This window comes from Vicugna pacos, chromosome 2 (assembly GCF_048564905.1).
Source record: "Vicugna pacos chromosome 2, VicPac4, whole genome shotgun sequence".
NCBI lineage: Eukaryota > Metazoa > Chordata > Mammalia > Artiodactyla > Camelidae > Vicugna > Vicugna pacos.
In genome coordinates, this window is record NC_132988.1 from 80,255,707 (window position 1) to 80,272,006 (window position 16,300).

Sequence of the window (16,300 nt, forward strand, 5' to 3'; positions counted from 1 at the left end):
GCCTAGAAAACCTGGAGACCTCACATCTGTCATATCTGACGTGATGGCAGCATCCTGCACCTGTCACACTAGGTCCCCAGGGTGTATGTGAGGTGTCCCAGGCTATGCAGAAGTGTGTCAGTTTCACACATACATCACACAGGGCCCCCTGGTCTGCACATGTGTGCCTCCAGGTTGTGCTGGAGTGTCATTGTTGCACACCCGGCAATGTGTTTTGGGCTGTGTGGCTCTGTGCTATGAAAACACACTCAAGCTGTATTTCCACGTAACTCAAACACAATTTTTTAAAGAGGCTTCATTCTTCCTGTTGAAAATAGGGAAAAAGATTTCTCCCCCTCTGTTTTCTCAGAGTACTTACTTTAGAAGACTTCTAAGTGCTTTCTCTCATCTCTTTAATATGTATATCCCACTGAAGACCAGACAGGCCTTTTGTCACGTGGCCTTTTTTTTTCCCCCAGTTGTTTGACCCATGAATGTCTTTCTCAAGAACCTGGGAGCCATCTTTCTGAAATGTATACATCAAGGCAGAAGCTCCTCCTTCTCCCAGTTTCCAAGGAAGGGTAGGAGACTGACCTCAGTGGGTACCTCATTCCAGTTGGCAAAACTCCTTCATGTCATAAAGACATGGGAAGTTAGTTTTTCCTCTAGATGAAGCCCATAAGCTAACCGATAGTCACCCCAATAATCCGGTGAAGGTGGGATGAACTGTGTGTGACAAATGGTGCTATCAAGTCCTCTTGATACTTACTTACTGTTTATCATGAAAACATGCATGTAGCAGGTTGTATCTTCTTGGCTACACACATACATACATTGTCTATTTTGCAATGTCTTAGAGTATTGCCAGTGATGCACATCACATTCTGGTTTAATGCTTATTCAATAATAAAGTGTTTCTATCTCTACTTTTAAAAAGAAAAAAAAGAAAATCTGGAGGCTCACATTCATCAAAAAATTGTGGATGTTATTTTTTGTGACAGGAATAATATAGGAAGAGTGTGAGAATGGTGTGGACATCACTTATTGCATAGCCTGAGTATTAAGTAGCCCGGTTTTCCTGGAATGTGGACCCCCATATAAGAAGTGGGTAAAAGATCTGGGAGGCTTCCGTTGCCTGGCAAAGCATTTTGTCTGTGGGAAAAAGAAAGTCAATAAAATTTTGAAGGAGGAAGAAACATAGGAAAAGAGATCGTTTCAAGGATCAAAATCTAAGAGTAATATATAAGACGTACTGAAGACTTGTGAGCTCCACAACCCAACTGGGAGACTGTTACAATCTTCATAAAAAGGAAGTGCTTCTAAGACAGCTTTCCCTTTATAAGGCTAAAGATGCTTTATAAAAATACCCATGGTGATATTCTGACAGCTTGTGGAATTCTAGCAGACTTCACTTCCCACTCTCCACTTCAGACCCATTTCTTAAAGTCTTATATCCCCTGTTTCCACTGCTTTGCCTCATCTTAGATTCTGATACTCTGTCCAGCACTTTGGGAAGGAGTTCTGATCAGGCTGGCTCCCTGCTCCCAGTTTGGACCTCACCACAGGAAGCCAAATATTGAATTATGCTTGACCACCTGCACCAGCCCATCCTATCTTTATGTTTACAAAACCAGCAGGGCTTTGGACTCCTGCTAATCTGAGACGATGAATCAGAAAAGAGGAATTGTGACTAATTTGATTTGGAGACAGTGGAAAGAGAATAGCTAAAGCTGACTTCAGAGACTCCAACATAACCGGCCGTGAGAAATATGTTCAGCTGGCAGATAGAGGTGAAGAAATAAATCTCAGGGGAAAATGTCACAGCCAGGGTAGAGGGTTAAGGAGATTCTCAATGAGCCTTCTAAGGAAAGACTCTTGTGAGGAAACAGCAGTGTCAAGGACTAAGTCCACATTCAGAGTCAGGAGGAAGAAGCATAACCAGCAAGGAGATAGAGGAGTGACGGAGGCAAGAAAGCATTTAGATAGTGAAAAACAAGAAAAGCAACAATCAAGACTTAGAGGCGCAGGAAACAGCAAAGAGGTCAACAAGAACAAGGACTGATAAAATCCCGCTTTTTCCTAATAGAATTTAATTTCCCAAAACATTGCTTGTTGGTTTAACAGTAGATAATACAGTGGAAGGCTTAAAACAAAATGAATATTCATTCCAACATTATTTCTAATCTTGAAATACTGGAAGTTGCATGTCTTAGCTAATTTTTAAAAGTTTTAAAATATATATATGTATACATATATATAATATACAAAATGACTCGAAGTATTTTTCTAGTTTCCAAATAAAGAGAAATTTCAGACTTTGGTATTTTCACTAGACTACTAAAAATGTACCTATTTTGTCTGTTGGAGATTTCAGTTTTTCTAAGATCTTTCTTCAAAACCAACCAGCCTTACGACTTAAGCAGTCTGCTTAACCTATGGATTCCCTTCACTTCTTGAACTCATTTTTTTCCACAGTGATGTCACAGAGCTATATTTTAAATATATGTCACAAATAAATGATTTTTTTCTAGACTCAGTCTAAACTAAACCGTGCTAAAAATTCCTGCATTTCAAATATTTGTTTCAAAAAAAACTCTGTATTTCTTTCCTTTTCAGTATTTTAGCCTCTTGTTGTTTAGCCTAAAGGAATAAATTAATGTTGGTTATTTTGTATGTTTTCATTATTTTGTATGTTTCATTATTCCTATTTATGATATATTATAATATAATATTATAATACTGTTAAGTTTGTCATATATATTATTTATCAAGTATAATGCTAAAATTTCCCTTTTCTTTAAATATAATATATTTAGATTCCCTTGTCTTGAAAATTAATTTCATCTAATTTTTCATCTAATTTTTTATGATGTTTAAAGCACTTGTATTCAAAATAATTTGTCAGTCACTGCAGGCTGGATTTTCAAGTCTTTTTCAGAATAAAAGTGCAGGCAGAATATGAACTTTGCCTAACACCCAAATTCCCACTTTCTCTTTAGATGCTCTTAAAACCTCAGACAGACATGAAGTCAGAACAACACATAAAATTCTCCCTTGCCTCTTGGCAAATAATAGAATAACTACATTTGCTGGGGGCCACTATGTGCCAGTCAATAGGCAAGGACTTTACATATACTATTTTGTTTAATCTTCACTGCTTCTTAATAGAGTAGCTAACATCATTCTTACTTTACAGAAAATGCAGTTGGAGCTCAAAGGAGTTGACAGGAGCTCAGTTATACCTCTAGTAATTAACAGAATCTATATTCCACCTAGTGTTGCCTGACTTCAGAGTCCATGCTCTTAATTATGCACATGCCCTCCTCTGTAAATCATTCTAAAATCTGAAAAATAGTTATAAATACTCAATGTAAATATGTTTGAACATTGCTGTAGTTTTAAATTACATTGATGGATAATATTAAAATGGAAACAATGATTAACCTGAATTCACCTAAGTAAATATTTTTAAATAAGCTGCATTAAAAATTGTATAATTCACAGGGAACTATATTCAATGGCTTGTTGCAACCTGTAATAAAAAGAAATATGAAAAAGAATATATACATAGAACTGAATCAGTATGCTATACACCAGAAACTAATACAATATTGTAAATCAACTATACTTCAATTTTTTTAATTTTTTAAAAATTATATAGTTCATCAGACTCTCAAAGATGTAATTTAAATATTTGAACTAATTTTTCAAATTGCTTATTTAAAACAAAAAGTTTGCTCTGCCATCCAGTTGAGTAGATATTTTCATTGTATTTCCTATAATTTATCCTCTCTGTGAAATGAGATTACAAAGCCACTTAAAGACTATCTGTGTCCTGCTTCAATCTGCATGATGCTGACACTCTGATAATATTTAACAATAAAGGGATTTAAACCACAGAAACAAGCAGAGAGGACTAACTAGCATTTAAACTAGAACAATTTTCCCAAAAGGCATTCAGCAGAAAATTAGTGCATGAGAATGGTTGAAGAAAAAAGGTGGAGTGGGCGGAAGGAGGATGGGATAAATTGGTGGCTTCAACTGAAGTGCACAAGATACAACAAAAATTCCAAAGCAACATTGTAGACCAGGATGCAGTTTCAATAAAAATAATCAGGAATCAATTTTAGGACTTCAAAATACCCTTACCAATAAGAGAGATTTTTCTGCATGTCATCAATTCTAAGACTCACTGCTTTTACCTTTTAACATTTCTGAAATTACATATGCCTTACATTTGATTTCATATCATAATGCTCGACTTTTTTTTTTCTTAGTGGTCCATAAAATAAATGGTGCATTTACAATAGACAGTGGTAGCCAGCATCCAAGATGGCTCCCAGTGATCCCTACCTCCTGGAATTCAGAGCCTTGGATAGAACCCTCCCGCACTGTCCCAGGGTTGTCTATGTAATCAATAAAATATAGCAAAAGTGACAGAATGTCAGTTCCAAGATTAGGTTATAAAAGACACTGTTGTTTTTGTCTTTGTATCTCTCTCTCATATCGCTCACTTTGGACTTTGAGGAAGTCAGCTGCTATGTCATGAACAACTCTATGGAGACTCCACATGGCAAGGAACTGAGGCTTTTTGTTAACACCCAGCAAAGAACTGAAGCCTCTTGACAATAAAATCATGAGTAAGCCATCTTAGAAGCAGATCTTCCAGCCCCAGAGAAAGTGTCAGGTAACTGCTGCCTGGCTGACACCTTCACTATCACCTCAAGACAGACCCTGAACTAGAATCACCTTATGTTGCTCCAGGCTTCCTGACCCTTAGACACTGTGTGTGTTAATAAATGTCTGTTGCTTGAAACTGCTAATTGGGGGAATAACTTGTTATGCAGCAACAGATAACTAATATAGATGGTCTCTTAAAGTCGATGAAATAGAATAAAGATTTGAGAGAGGGATTTACTTAGAGAGACTGTATGTCCACTCCCCATCATCACCAAAGAGAACTCAGAAGGATGGAGAGGTGCTTGTCCTTAACTGCACGTTTATGAAAGGGGTTTTAACAATACTAGTCAGAGAGCATAGTATGTGACCCCCGTAGCTGGGCACACAAAGCGAACCGGAGGGTGATTTTCACTTGAAAGAGCCATTAAGCATGAACCCACGTTTGGCTGCTCTGGCAGGAAAAAGGAGAAGTGGCTTCCTTGGCTTGGCCTCCAGACCCCAAGTCTGTCAAGCCAAAAGATATGCTGAGACATTTCAAGGTGTAGATGAATTGCAGAAGTGGGCCACCTAAAAAAAAAAAAAAAAAAGTGGCCTGCAGCCAATTAAACTTGGCAAGAGGACCACCTAGAAGAGTGATAGAGGACAACAGAGTGAGTCTATCTAAAGTACATCAGCAGAAAACCAAGGCTGAGAGGGAAGCTGCAGAAGGAAAAACAGAGCATCACTGCCTGTGTCAGAAAAGACGCAGGGAAGCTTCCAAAGCACCCAGGAGAGAAAGATCCAGCATGATACGTCTGCCAGACTCAGAAAGCATGAAGCCATGCTATGGCAATAAAAAATAAAATTTTTTTTAAAAAAATCTCCTGTCCCCTTTCTCTCCCTCCCTCCCTCCTCCTGCTCCTACTGCAGGAAGATCTTACAAAAGCAGCTAGTGAGAGAAAGACAGAGAGAGAGAGAGACAGAGACAGAGACAGAGACAAAGAGAGAGACAGAGAGAAAGAAAGAGACAGAGACAGAGAGAGTCAGAGAGAGATGGATGCTGCCAGGCAGCCAGTCCCAGCTCGGGGAGGGAAGAAGATTTTAATAACTGACCTAAGATGCTGTTTCCAACCAAAAGTAAATTAAAGATTTTACTACTGAGTGACAAGAAAATCTAGTCTTGTCAAGTTTTCATCCAGGGGCTAGGGAAATACAACTACCCTGAAGAAAATTTAGAGACATGGTGAGAGACAAAAATAAATTTGCATTTGGACTGCACCCCCCATGTCATGCTGGTCAAACATATCAGTTCCACAGGTTTGGGAAATGTTGCATACTGCTGCTCCCCTTTACAGACACATAAAGAAACTGAAAAAGCCATCAGACAAGTTGCATGCTTGGCTTTCTTTCGTCCTGTGTATCCCACACTTATTTGAGCACAGATCCCTTCCGGTTCACTTACAATCTATGTTCTGGAGTTGGTTAGTTCTTGTGCGATCACTTTGCCCCGTTCAGCCTAGGCTTCCCCACCTTTGAAACAGAGACAGTAATAGTGCCTACTTCATATGTCCTTTGAGAGGATGAAGTAGGTCAATGTATATATAGTACTCAGCACATAATAAATAGTCTATAAATGCTGGGGAGGAAGAAAAATCTACCAAAAATTGATACTTAAGTTTTTCATTTTTTAACTTGACCACTTTTTTAAGGAAAATATTAAAGCTGCATTAAATGAACAAATGTGGTTTCCAAGTCAATAAAAACTGTCTATGTCACCCTCATAACTGCAATTTAGAGCTGTGTTAGCAGCTCAGGGTCTTGTACCCTCTTAATCTTCTCTTGTTTCTCATAGTTGCCCTCTTTGAGGCTCCACTTATGTTCCCATGGATGAAAATTATCACTTCTTTGTGTCATCAGAATATTCCTTCCTTTAGAGAGCAGGTGGACTTTGAACTACTGACAAACTGTCTTATTTATCTCTGAATCCATAGTACCTACCTAAGTCCTATTACATATCAGATGCCCAGGGAATAATTAAAGAAAATAAGGAAGGAGAGAGGAAAAGGTGGCAGAAGAGAAAGAGGGTTAAAATATTTTGCCTCGATATGTGAAAAACAAATTGCACAAAGTTCTCTAGTATATTTTGACAGTTTAAAGAGTTGAATTAATTTACATAAATATATCTCTTACTTCATATTTCTCTTTTGAATATGTTGGAAATTTTATACTCTAATTCTGTTATGTTAGTAATTACCCTAAAATATAAAATGGGTATTTATCTTAATATCTGATGATATAACACTTTTTCCCTCCTCATTTTAACTCAAGCTACACCTTCTCATCTTGAAAGCTTCTTTTTTCCAGTATTTTAATTCACCTTTATCTTTTTCACTCCACAAATTGGACATCATTATTGATGGTTAACATGCTCACTGGTTATTTAGAGTTTCGTACATGTTTACCATTTTCTTTGCTCACCTTTTCTTCTCAGCTCTTCCTCCTAAGATGATTTTGCAGCTTCTCAAAGTAAATCTTCTAGCATTTCCTCTAATGAACACCTATTCTACAATTGTTCTTGAGAGAGTTTTACATGGCAGAGAATTCGAGATGAACAATAATTTTATCTCAGCTATTTAAAAGTTTTATTACAATGTCTTCTGGCTCCTACTGTTGCTATGAAGAAATTAACTAAGTCATCATCATGCAGCTTCTAAGATCTTTACTTGTCTTTGAGGCTTGGCATTTGCACTAGGATAGATCTCAGTGTGGGTTTACTTTTAAAGATTCTTCTAGGGATTCAGTGAGCCTCTAGAATTTGAGTTTCACACCCTTCATCATTTTTGTATAATCTTCACTATTATTTCTTTAAAATATTGCCTCATCTTCATTTTCTGTAGTCTCTGATACTGCAGTTAGATATATATTAAGCCCTCTTACTCGGTCTTACACGTATCGTGTACCTCTCTCTCATACTTTCCAATTTTACACCTCTCTTCTTCAGGGCATGTTACAGGTCACTATTTCCTTCCTTATCATGTCAAATCTGCTGTGTAAACAGTCCTTCAGGCTTCTCACAAATAATTATATGTATCATTTCCAGAAGCTCTTCTTGTTCTTTTTTAAAAATCTAATTGGTTCTTTTTGGCAGATTATTGTCTCCTATGGTATTTATGATAATACCCTGCATCTTCTTTAAAAATATTAAATATTCATACTTACATTTGGCATCTGATAAATTCCAATATTCAGCCTTTGCTGGTCTGATTATGTAGTTTGACATTTTTACTGGCTCTTACTCATGGTTCTGCATGTATTTGATGATTTTTATTGTCAGCTCATATGCATAGGAATTTTCCCTGAGGGACTGCATTGCGGCCTGAGTTTATAATGAATGTCTTCAGAGAGATTTGCCTTTGATTTTGCTTGGGGCATTAAAAACACTCCAAGTCTGAGAGTACTTTAGTTTTTAGCCAAAGGTTTTTCAATCCATAAATAGTATGGATTTGGGAAAATTTTTAAAAAACATGTTAGGGCAGGCCTCATGGAGACGTCTCAAGAGACATATTTTCCCCTGCTTTTCCCAGAGCCATGGTAGAGATAGACAAGAATCCCTACATCACCCTCCAGAAGGCCGGGGTTTTTCTGGTCCACCCACTGGTCCACCACTGAGGATGTGGAGGATCTAGCTTTATGGCCCAATCTTCCACCTTGCACAAGTCCCAAGACTAGTCTCCCATAACCCTTTCTCAGCTCATTAAAGTGACTCTGACTGTCTCTTGCCCTCTGATGCATGCCTTCTTGTCATTTCTCCCATAATTTCCCTTATTTTCTTGATGACTCATCTAAATAACAATTTTTAAAATTTTTTTCCAGGACTTAGAGATGTTCTTTACAAGAAGAGTTACTCAAGACATCTGGTACCATATCATCAGAAATAGAAGTCCCTGAATCTATAAATAATGATATATCTGGCACTTTTGCACAATATCAGACAGTGCTGAAGAAACTGTTCTCACTGAACTAAAATACCATCAACCAGACACTCTCCTTTTCTATTTTTGAATGGGGATGGCCTTCCTTCTGAACATGGTAGAACACAGTATGGAGGAGATGACAGAACGATAGATAAACACTTTCCTCATTTTTTTCACTAACAATTATAACTTGTCTCTCTGCCATGAAAAAGAGAAAAAGTATTATGTTTTTTCAAAAACAGAAATGGCATGTTTATCAGAGTCCTTCCACAATATAAAGCTAAAGAATTATTCTCAACAATATTTCATAATTTATTTTTCAATAAATTCTCCTCACAAAAGTTTTCTTCTTGCAGAAGGAGTATTAATAGTAACCAGGATGCAGCCCAGTACTACTATGTACCAAACGATAAGGAAATGGCTGGGCATCATTCTTATCTCCAAACAGACTGTGGCTTCTTTTTCATTTGTCAGGATGCAAATTCAACCATCTCATTACATTGATTCTATACATTAAAAAGTATTTACCAAGGCTTTTTATTTTGGGTTTTGGTTTTTGTTTTTGTTTTAGCTTCAGAGGACTTCCAAGAAGGGAATTACTATATGTGAATAACATTATGATTCAACAACAATAAAAAACTCTTTTGTATGTTACCAGTATTTTTTTTTTTGGAGGATTATCTGGGCCTGCCACTTGCTTTCTCAGCACAATTGAACACATAATTACTATGTAAATTTGGATTTCCACTTGCTTCCAGAGGAACAGAGACCATTTGGTATTAGAGATTTTAAAACATTAATCACTTGGAACATGGTACAGTTGACTTAATCTGTAAAATGAAGATAATTCTTATCTGCCTTGCGTGGTCTAGTATTATAATTAATTACTTAATTTTTGGTAAATAATTTGAACATGAAAAGCATTACGTAAACAAAAGTAAGTACTGAGATTAAAACAGAAATTACGGAGCCATTCTGTAAAGAAGCACAGAGATATCTTTTCTGCTTATTATTCTGTTATTATTATTATTATTATTATTATTATTATTATTATTATTATTATCATGTTTATTATTAGATCATCATCTAATAATTTCTAGGTTAAAAAATGTAAGACAAAAAATAGATCTTTTTTCTTCAAGACCTGATACTTACATGGGTGTTTTCCTCTCTTCACAAAAGTAGCATTGAGCATGTCATTACCATTAAAATCTGTAATTCCCTAAAACAAAACAAAACAAAAAAATGTAATTCCCTAATACAGTGATGTTAACCTGTTTAATAAAACATTGTTATTATGGCTCAGACCACTGAAATTTTGGGGAGGATTGGGAGAGTATTGAGAAGAAATAGTAACTCTCTTCTAAGAATTATTTGCTTAAAATAAAATAACAGAAAAAAGTCAGATATAATTTTAAAATCAATTCCCTAAACCAACAGAGGAAAAAATGCATTCTATTTTGATTAAGGAATTACAGATGCCCTACTATGTACCCATGCGTATCCCTCGTCATATAAAGAATACTCAGGAAATAATTATTGATTGAAAATCCAACACTGCAGGAAGAGAGGGAAGAATAGAACAAGCCTAAAACTGATCTCTGTTATTAAATACTTTAATGACTCCTCATTTTCCATGGCATAAAATGTAAATGTATCAGCATAGTACTAAAAATCTTCATTTTTCTACTGCCTAATTCTCAAAACTCAATCATTCTTTCCTTCAATCAATAGTTTTTAAACAACTATTTATTGAACATCTACTCAGTGCCAGACCCTTTGTCAAGTGCTGGGAATACAAAAAGAGGGCCAAGGAGAGACAGAGAACTCCTGACAGCACAGGGATTAGAATCTTGCAGGAGATACAAACAGTTGACTAAACAAATGGTTAATTATGTATACTCTGTAGCTGGCTGAGGGACTACAAAGGTTATTACAGGATGCAGCAAAGGCATATAACAGAGACCCAATCTGAGGGGTAGAAAAATTGCCCCTACAGAAGTGCCATTTGAGATAAGCTCTGAAGAACAAGCAATTACCCAGGCAAAGTTGCATGGACATGAAGAGGGACAGATGGGTGACAGTACCTGTGAAGGCTCTAAAGGCAATGAGGCCTGACACATTAAAGGAAAAGAAAGGAAGTGGCTAAAGACAGGGCTACAGGAGTAGGTGAGAGCCCAGATTACAGAAGACTTGTAAACCAACTTGGTGCCTCATCTTAAGAGCACCGAGAAACCACTGAAGTATCTGAAGCCTTGGGTGTGACATAGTCACATGTGCCCTTCTTAAAAATCATTCTGGCTGTTGTATGAATAAAAAACTGACAAGGAAGAGAATGAAAGCCAGGTTATTACCAGTAGAAGGTTATTACAATGGCTTAGGATAGAAAATATGATAGGAAATAAAGAAAACAAAGGAGGAATGAAAGGAGGGAGTGTGAGAGGAAAGGAGGGAGGAAAGAGAAAAAAAGTAAAAAAAGTTCTTAACTTCAAATGTCAAATAACAATCAAGAAAAAGTATTTTCTATCATATTAGGAAAAGAACTAATTCCGACCATCTATAGAGAACTTCTATAAATCAACAAAAGACTAACAACTAATTTTTTTAAATGAGCAAACAATGAACAGCTTACAGAAAAGGATATACAAACATAAAAATGATGTAAAAACATGCTCATAACTAGAGAATTATAAATCTAAAAATAACATTTTGAGATATTTTTCACCTATAGTGTCAATAATATCAGGGCCCAAGAAACTGCCAGTCTGGGAGTTAAAGAAATTTCGATGACAAAATAGTTAAATAGGGGTTTTACTCAAAATGTTATATACTGTTGATGGAAATTCACATTCCATTTTGGCATAAAAGACATTTAAAAACCCTCTGTAAAGAAATTATGTTTAATTTGGCTTAACCCAGTACTGCAGGCTGAATCTTCAGAGAGCAAACTCTAAGTGGAAATTTGTACGTCTAAGAAGCTGACTGGGGACTGGTCGCCTTCCGAGAACTGGAGCTGGTAACAGGAGGTGCCGTTACAGAGCTGCTCTCACTCTCGCAGCAGGGATGACAAGCTCCCAGAAGAGCCAGTCTAAGGGTGGCACTTAACCCTCAGATGCCAGAAAAGCATAATTACCATGACAGGCAGCAAGGACCGGATGGCCTGACTCACAGGAATCAATGGAGTCAGCAAATAAAACATAGGGTTCCTAAGGGGAAATAAACAGACAGACAATAAGGATAACCTCTAATTTATGTAATCAAAGGAGAACATGACTGGACGAGCAGAAAGCTGAAGTCAGACCTCCAATAGGAAAGTCATGACCCTTTGTCCAATTTCCAGTTCAGAACCAATTTCCAGACCTAGAACTCATTCACTTAAGTAGAGGCTGGGACTACATTAGGAAGGATTGTAAAAGACTACAGAAAATGTATATAGCAGTAATTTCCCAATCTTACCCCCAAAGGACTACAGTAGTTCACTCAGTTAATGATATCCTGGGGAAAGAGAATACCCAGATCTTTTGAGGGCTGTTGTACACAGGGTCTGATTTGATGCTGATATCCGGTGTCATTATGGAAATGAGATAGTAAATGGAGTCCTGGACAAATCTGTCTCATGTTTCATGACTTTCACTCACATGAGATGGACAAAAATATTAATTCACTGCCTTGACCTAGGGCTATAAACCTCCTGCTGCCTGTTATAATAAAGGCACCTGGACCATCTGGACATTCTATAGAGCATCACATAAACTTACTATAATGATGATATCATACAGATCAGACCTGATTAGCAAGAAGCGGCAAGTATTCTGAGTGCCACAGTGAAATGAGTGTGTTCCAGAGGGTAGGAGATAAACCTTGCAAAGATTCAAGGGCCTATCTCATCAGTAAAACATTTAAGGGTCCAGTGACCCAGGTCATGCTCAACGATCCTCTTCAAATTAAAGAGCAAGTTATTCACCTTGCACATCTGAAAAAGAAGCACAGCACTGGGTAGGCCAATTTGGGATTTTAGTGCAGCATGTTCTGTTTGGAATATAACACCAACCCATTTACTGAGAGATGAGAAAGACTGCTAGATTGGAATTGGTCTCAGAGCAAAAAATAAAAAGGTCTTTACAGAAGGTCCAAGCTGTGTAAAAGCAGCCCTTCAGCTTGGGACAGATAGCCTAGCAGATCTCATAGGAGAGGTACCTGCTAAAGAAAGACACCAAATAGAATTTCTGACAAGCCCTCATAGGGGAACTGCAGCACAGAGCCTTAGGCTTCTAGAATAAGAGCATGTCATCTGTAGCACAGAATTAGGCACTATTTACAAACAGCTTCTGGCATGTTCCTGGGCTCCAGTGAAGACTGAGCATCTGATCACGGGACACACAGTTGCAACTGCAGATGACGATCTGGATACGATCAGACCTATCCCATTGAGTCATAAGGTTAGGCTGGCTGAGACAGATACGGAGCTCAGAGGAAGACTTGCCAACCAACAGTAGAAGTACAGACAACTTCCAGCACTCAGCTCCTTAAGGGTCTGCCTCAGCAGCAGAGAGACACTTAACCCCAGGTTATACCTTTCCCAGTGCCCACATCAAGTGACTGAGAGAGACAAGGAAGCCAAGGCCTGGCTCTTCCAGCCTATTGCAGGACACTCCAACAGTCCTGCAGTCCAGTTGCTGCAGAGCTCCCAATCAGGTCGTCCAATGCCTAGGTGGACCTGGATGAAATCTGACTTCTTCCTATGCCCAGTCTTGCCTCCTTCTACTTCCTTTCACAACTATTGATTCTTTAAAAACATCTTGTACCTCAAATTTTTCCTAGAGTCCACTTCCAGAGAACCAACTCTGAAAATACGTATAAAATGGAAGTGATGTAGCTATCAGGTTCAGAGGGCACAAGAAAGTTGCACAAATATGTGGTACAGATTTCCATGTCATTCACCACTGCGGTACCAAGGCCTCACCCTCAGCTCACATCTGTGACCAAATTAGGGCTTGAGTGGAGGTGGCTTTCCCCATGACCAGCTGGCGAAGAACAGAAACTAAACTTAGTTCACAGATGGGTCAGCTCAGTATGTTGGTACAAGCTGATAAAGGTCAGTTGGTGGTCTACAGTGCCACTCAAGTTGACTCTAAAAGAGAGTAGTGAGAGGAAACCCCTCCAACAGGGAGAGATCTGGGCAGTGCATCTGGCCATCCATTTTGCATGGAAAGAGAAGTGTCCAAGGGAAGAATACACACAGTTTCTGTGAGGCAAATTGCTTAGCTGGTTGATCAGAGACCTGAAAGTAGCAATACTGGTAAATCATGGATGAGAATATCTGGAGAATGACTGGATAAAGAAGCTGCAGTATATGAACACAATGGAATATTACTTAGCCATAAAAAAGAATAAAATAATGCCATTTGCAGCAACATGGATGGACCTGGAGATTGTCATTCTAAGTGAAGTAAGCCAGAAAGAGAAGGACAAATACCATATGATATCATTTATATGTGAAATCTAAAAAAAAAAAAGACACAAATGAACTTAGTTACAAAACAGAGTCAGACTCAGAAACTCAAATATAGAAAACAAATTTATGGTTACCAAAGAGGAAAGGGGGTGAGAAGGGATAAATTGGGAGCTCGAGATTTGCCAATACTAACTACTATATATAAAATAGATAAACAACAAGTTTCTACTGTATAGCACAGGGAACTATATTCAATACCTTATAGTAATCTATAATGAAAAAGAACATGAAAATGCATATATGTATGTATATTTATGACTGAAACATTATGCTGTACACCTGAAATTGACACAACATTATAAACTGACTACACTTCAGTTTTGAAAAAAATTAGTATCTGGGGAAGAGGCACGTAGAAGGACTTATGGGACTCAGCACAAAGATCTCTATTCCACATCAATACCCACCAGAGTGTATCTACTGAAGAAATGCTCAGAAATGAAGTGGATAGGATGACTCTGCTGCTAGGATGTCACCTAGCTTCTGTAGTTGGCCAAATCAGTGCTGGCACCATGGGTACATGAACAGAGAGGACACAGTGGCAAAGAATAAGGCTATTCATTCATGACCCCAACAGCACGGGCCCCCAAGGCTGTTCTAGCTACCATCACTGTGGACTACTCAACATGTCGGCGACAAAGACAGATGCCAAGCTTCCAATACAGAACCATCCCTCACAGACACCAGTCAACCTAGTGATGTGAAACTGATTGCATCAGATTCCTTCCTCCTATAAAAGGGCAATGATTTATTTCGATCATAACTGACAAGTACTCCTGTTATGAGTTGAGATCCCTCATAACATTGCCTCAAGTCAATGGACACAATTTATGGCAAAGGAGGTTTAGTAGTGAGACCATAATAATAAAATCCACTGGTCTAACACATACCATACCATCTAAAGCTGCTGAGCTAACAGAATAGTGGAATCACTTCTTGAAAATGCAGCTAAGGGCCAGTTTGAAGAAGACGCCCTGTGAGGACAGAACACTGGCCTTCAGGATACAGTATACTCATTGAACCAATACCCTTTATTCAGTGCTGTATCTCCAAAACGTAGAATATATGGGAACAAAGGAGTACAAACAGGAGTTTTCCTGCTTACAGTCACTCCAATAACCCCCTCGAGGAATGTCTGTTCCTATCCTTGAATCTTTAGGCTCTGTGGGAATAGACATCCTGACTCTCAGGAGGTACTCGCTCCCACCAGGGGATACATTAAGAATCCCACTGACCTTAAAGCTATAATGGCTGCCTGGTCACTGTGCTCCTTGTTCCAGCAGACTAGCAAAGAGAAGTTAATACACTGGCAGAGACGATAACCCTGGTCATCATGAGGCTAAGCGACTATTGCTACATAGTGGGGACACAGAATATGACTGACACTCAGATAATCTGCAGGACATCTCTTAGTATTCCTATGCCAGTTTCAACACTAAGTGAGTTAATTTAGGAACACTGGTCTGATGAAGACAAAATAATCAGGGGCTTAAACTTTTCAGGACTGAGAGTCTTGGTCACTCCAGCAGGCAGGCCACCTTAAACTGGAGAAGTGCTAACCAGCAGGGAGAGAAAATAGAATGGAAGGTAAAAGCAGAAGATAATGAGTATCAGATATGATCTTAGGATCTACTGTAACAACAGAGGCTGTAGTTTTTCCTACTCATCCTTCTCTTGCAGGTTTTCCAAAACTTGTAACCAGTCAGAATCTTGGGGAAGCAACACTTGGACAGAGTAAGCCTGAATGTGAGAAACAAGTGGATTTCATCAGTGCAAAAGGAGGACTATATCAGACACTGCTGATGCCCCATCCAGATCCCTTTACTCCATTGGTGCCCCCATCCCTCAGCTGGTGTAATTGCTGTTCCTGGATCACATTTGCTCCTTTTCCTTGAGAACTGCCCTTTGGCAACAGGAGCTTTATCCTTTCTAGAACATTAGGTACCCCAGAAATCACAGCTGCAGCCAGTCCACAACTAGTAACTGCCTGATACAGGAATACAAAAGGCTGGACTCCTTTACTCAAAGTAGGACTAGCCTTTTGATACAATTACTATTCCAGAACTCCCCATAGGATTAGGTTGAAGCTAGGCTTTATCTGAGAGCACATTCTGGCTTAGTTTTTTCCTTCTCCTATCCTGATTCCTTCACCACCTTTCTTCCAAGAGCATTC

General features: G+C 38.3%; 1 protein-coding gene across 8 annotated transcripts in view; it reads right to left on the minus strand.

The window, feature by feature from the left end:
* The window catches only part of MAPK10 (mitogen-activated protein kinase 10), a 441,578-nt gene that overhangs the window by 308,665 nt on the left and 116,613 nt on the right, over window positions 1-16,300 (minus strand). For 6 of the 8 annotated variants that reach the window (XM_072942895.1, XM_072942942.1, XM_072942926.1 and 3 more), the window contains one exon: window positions 9,768-9,834. The exons of 1 other annotated variant lie outside the window; for it this stretch is intronic. The gene's annotated coding sequence lies outside the window, so the exon portion shown is untranslated. Of the gene's footprint in view, window positions 1-6,100; window positions 6,169-9,767; window positions 9,835-16,300 lie in introns of all 8 variants that reach the window. One more of the 8 variants, XM_072942900.1, reaches the window with a different exon arrangement.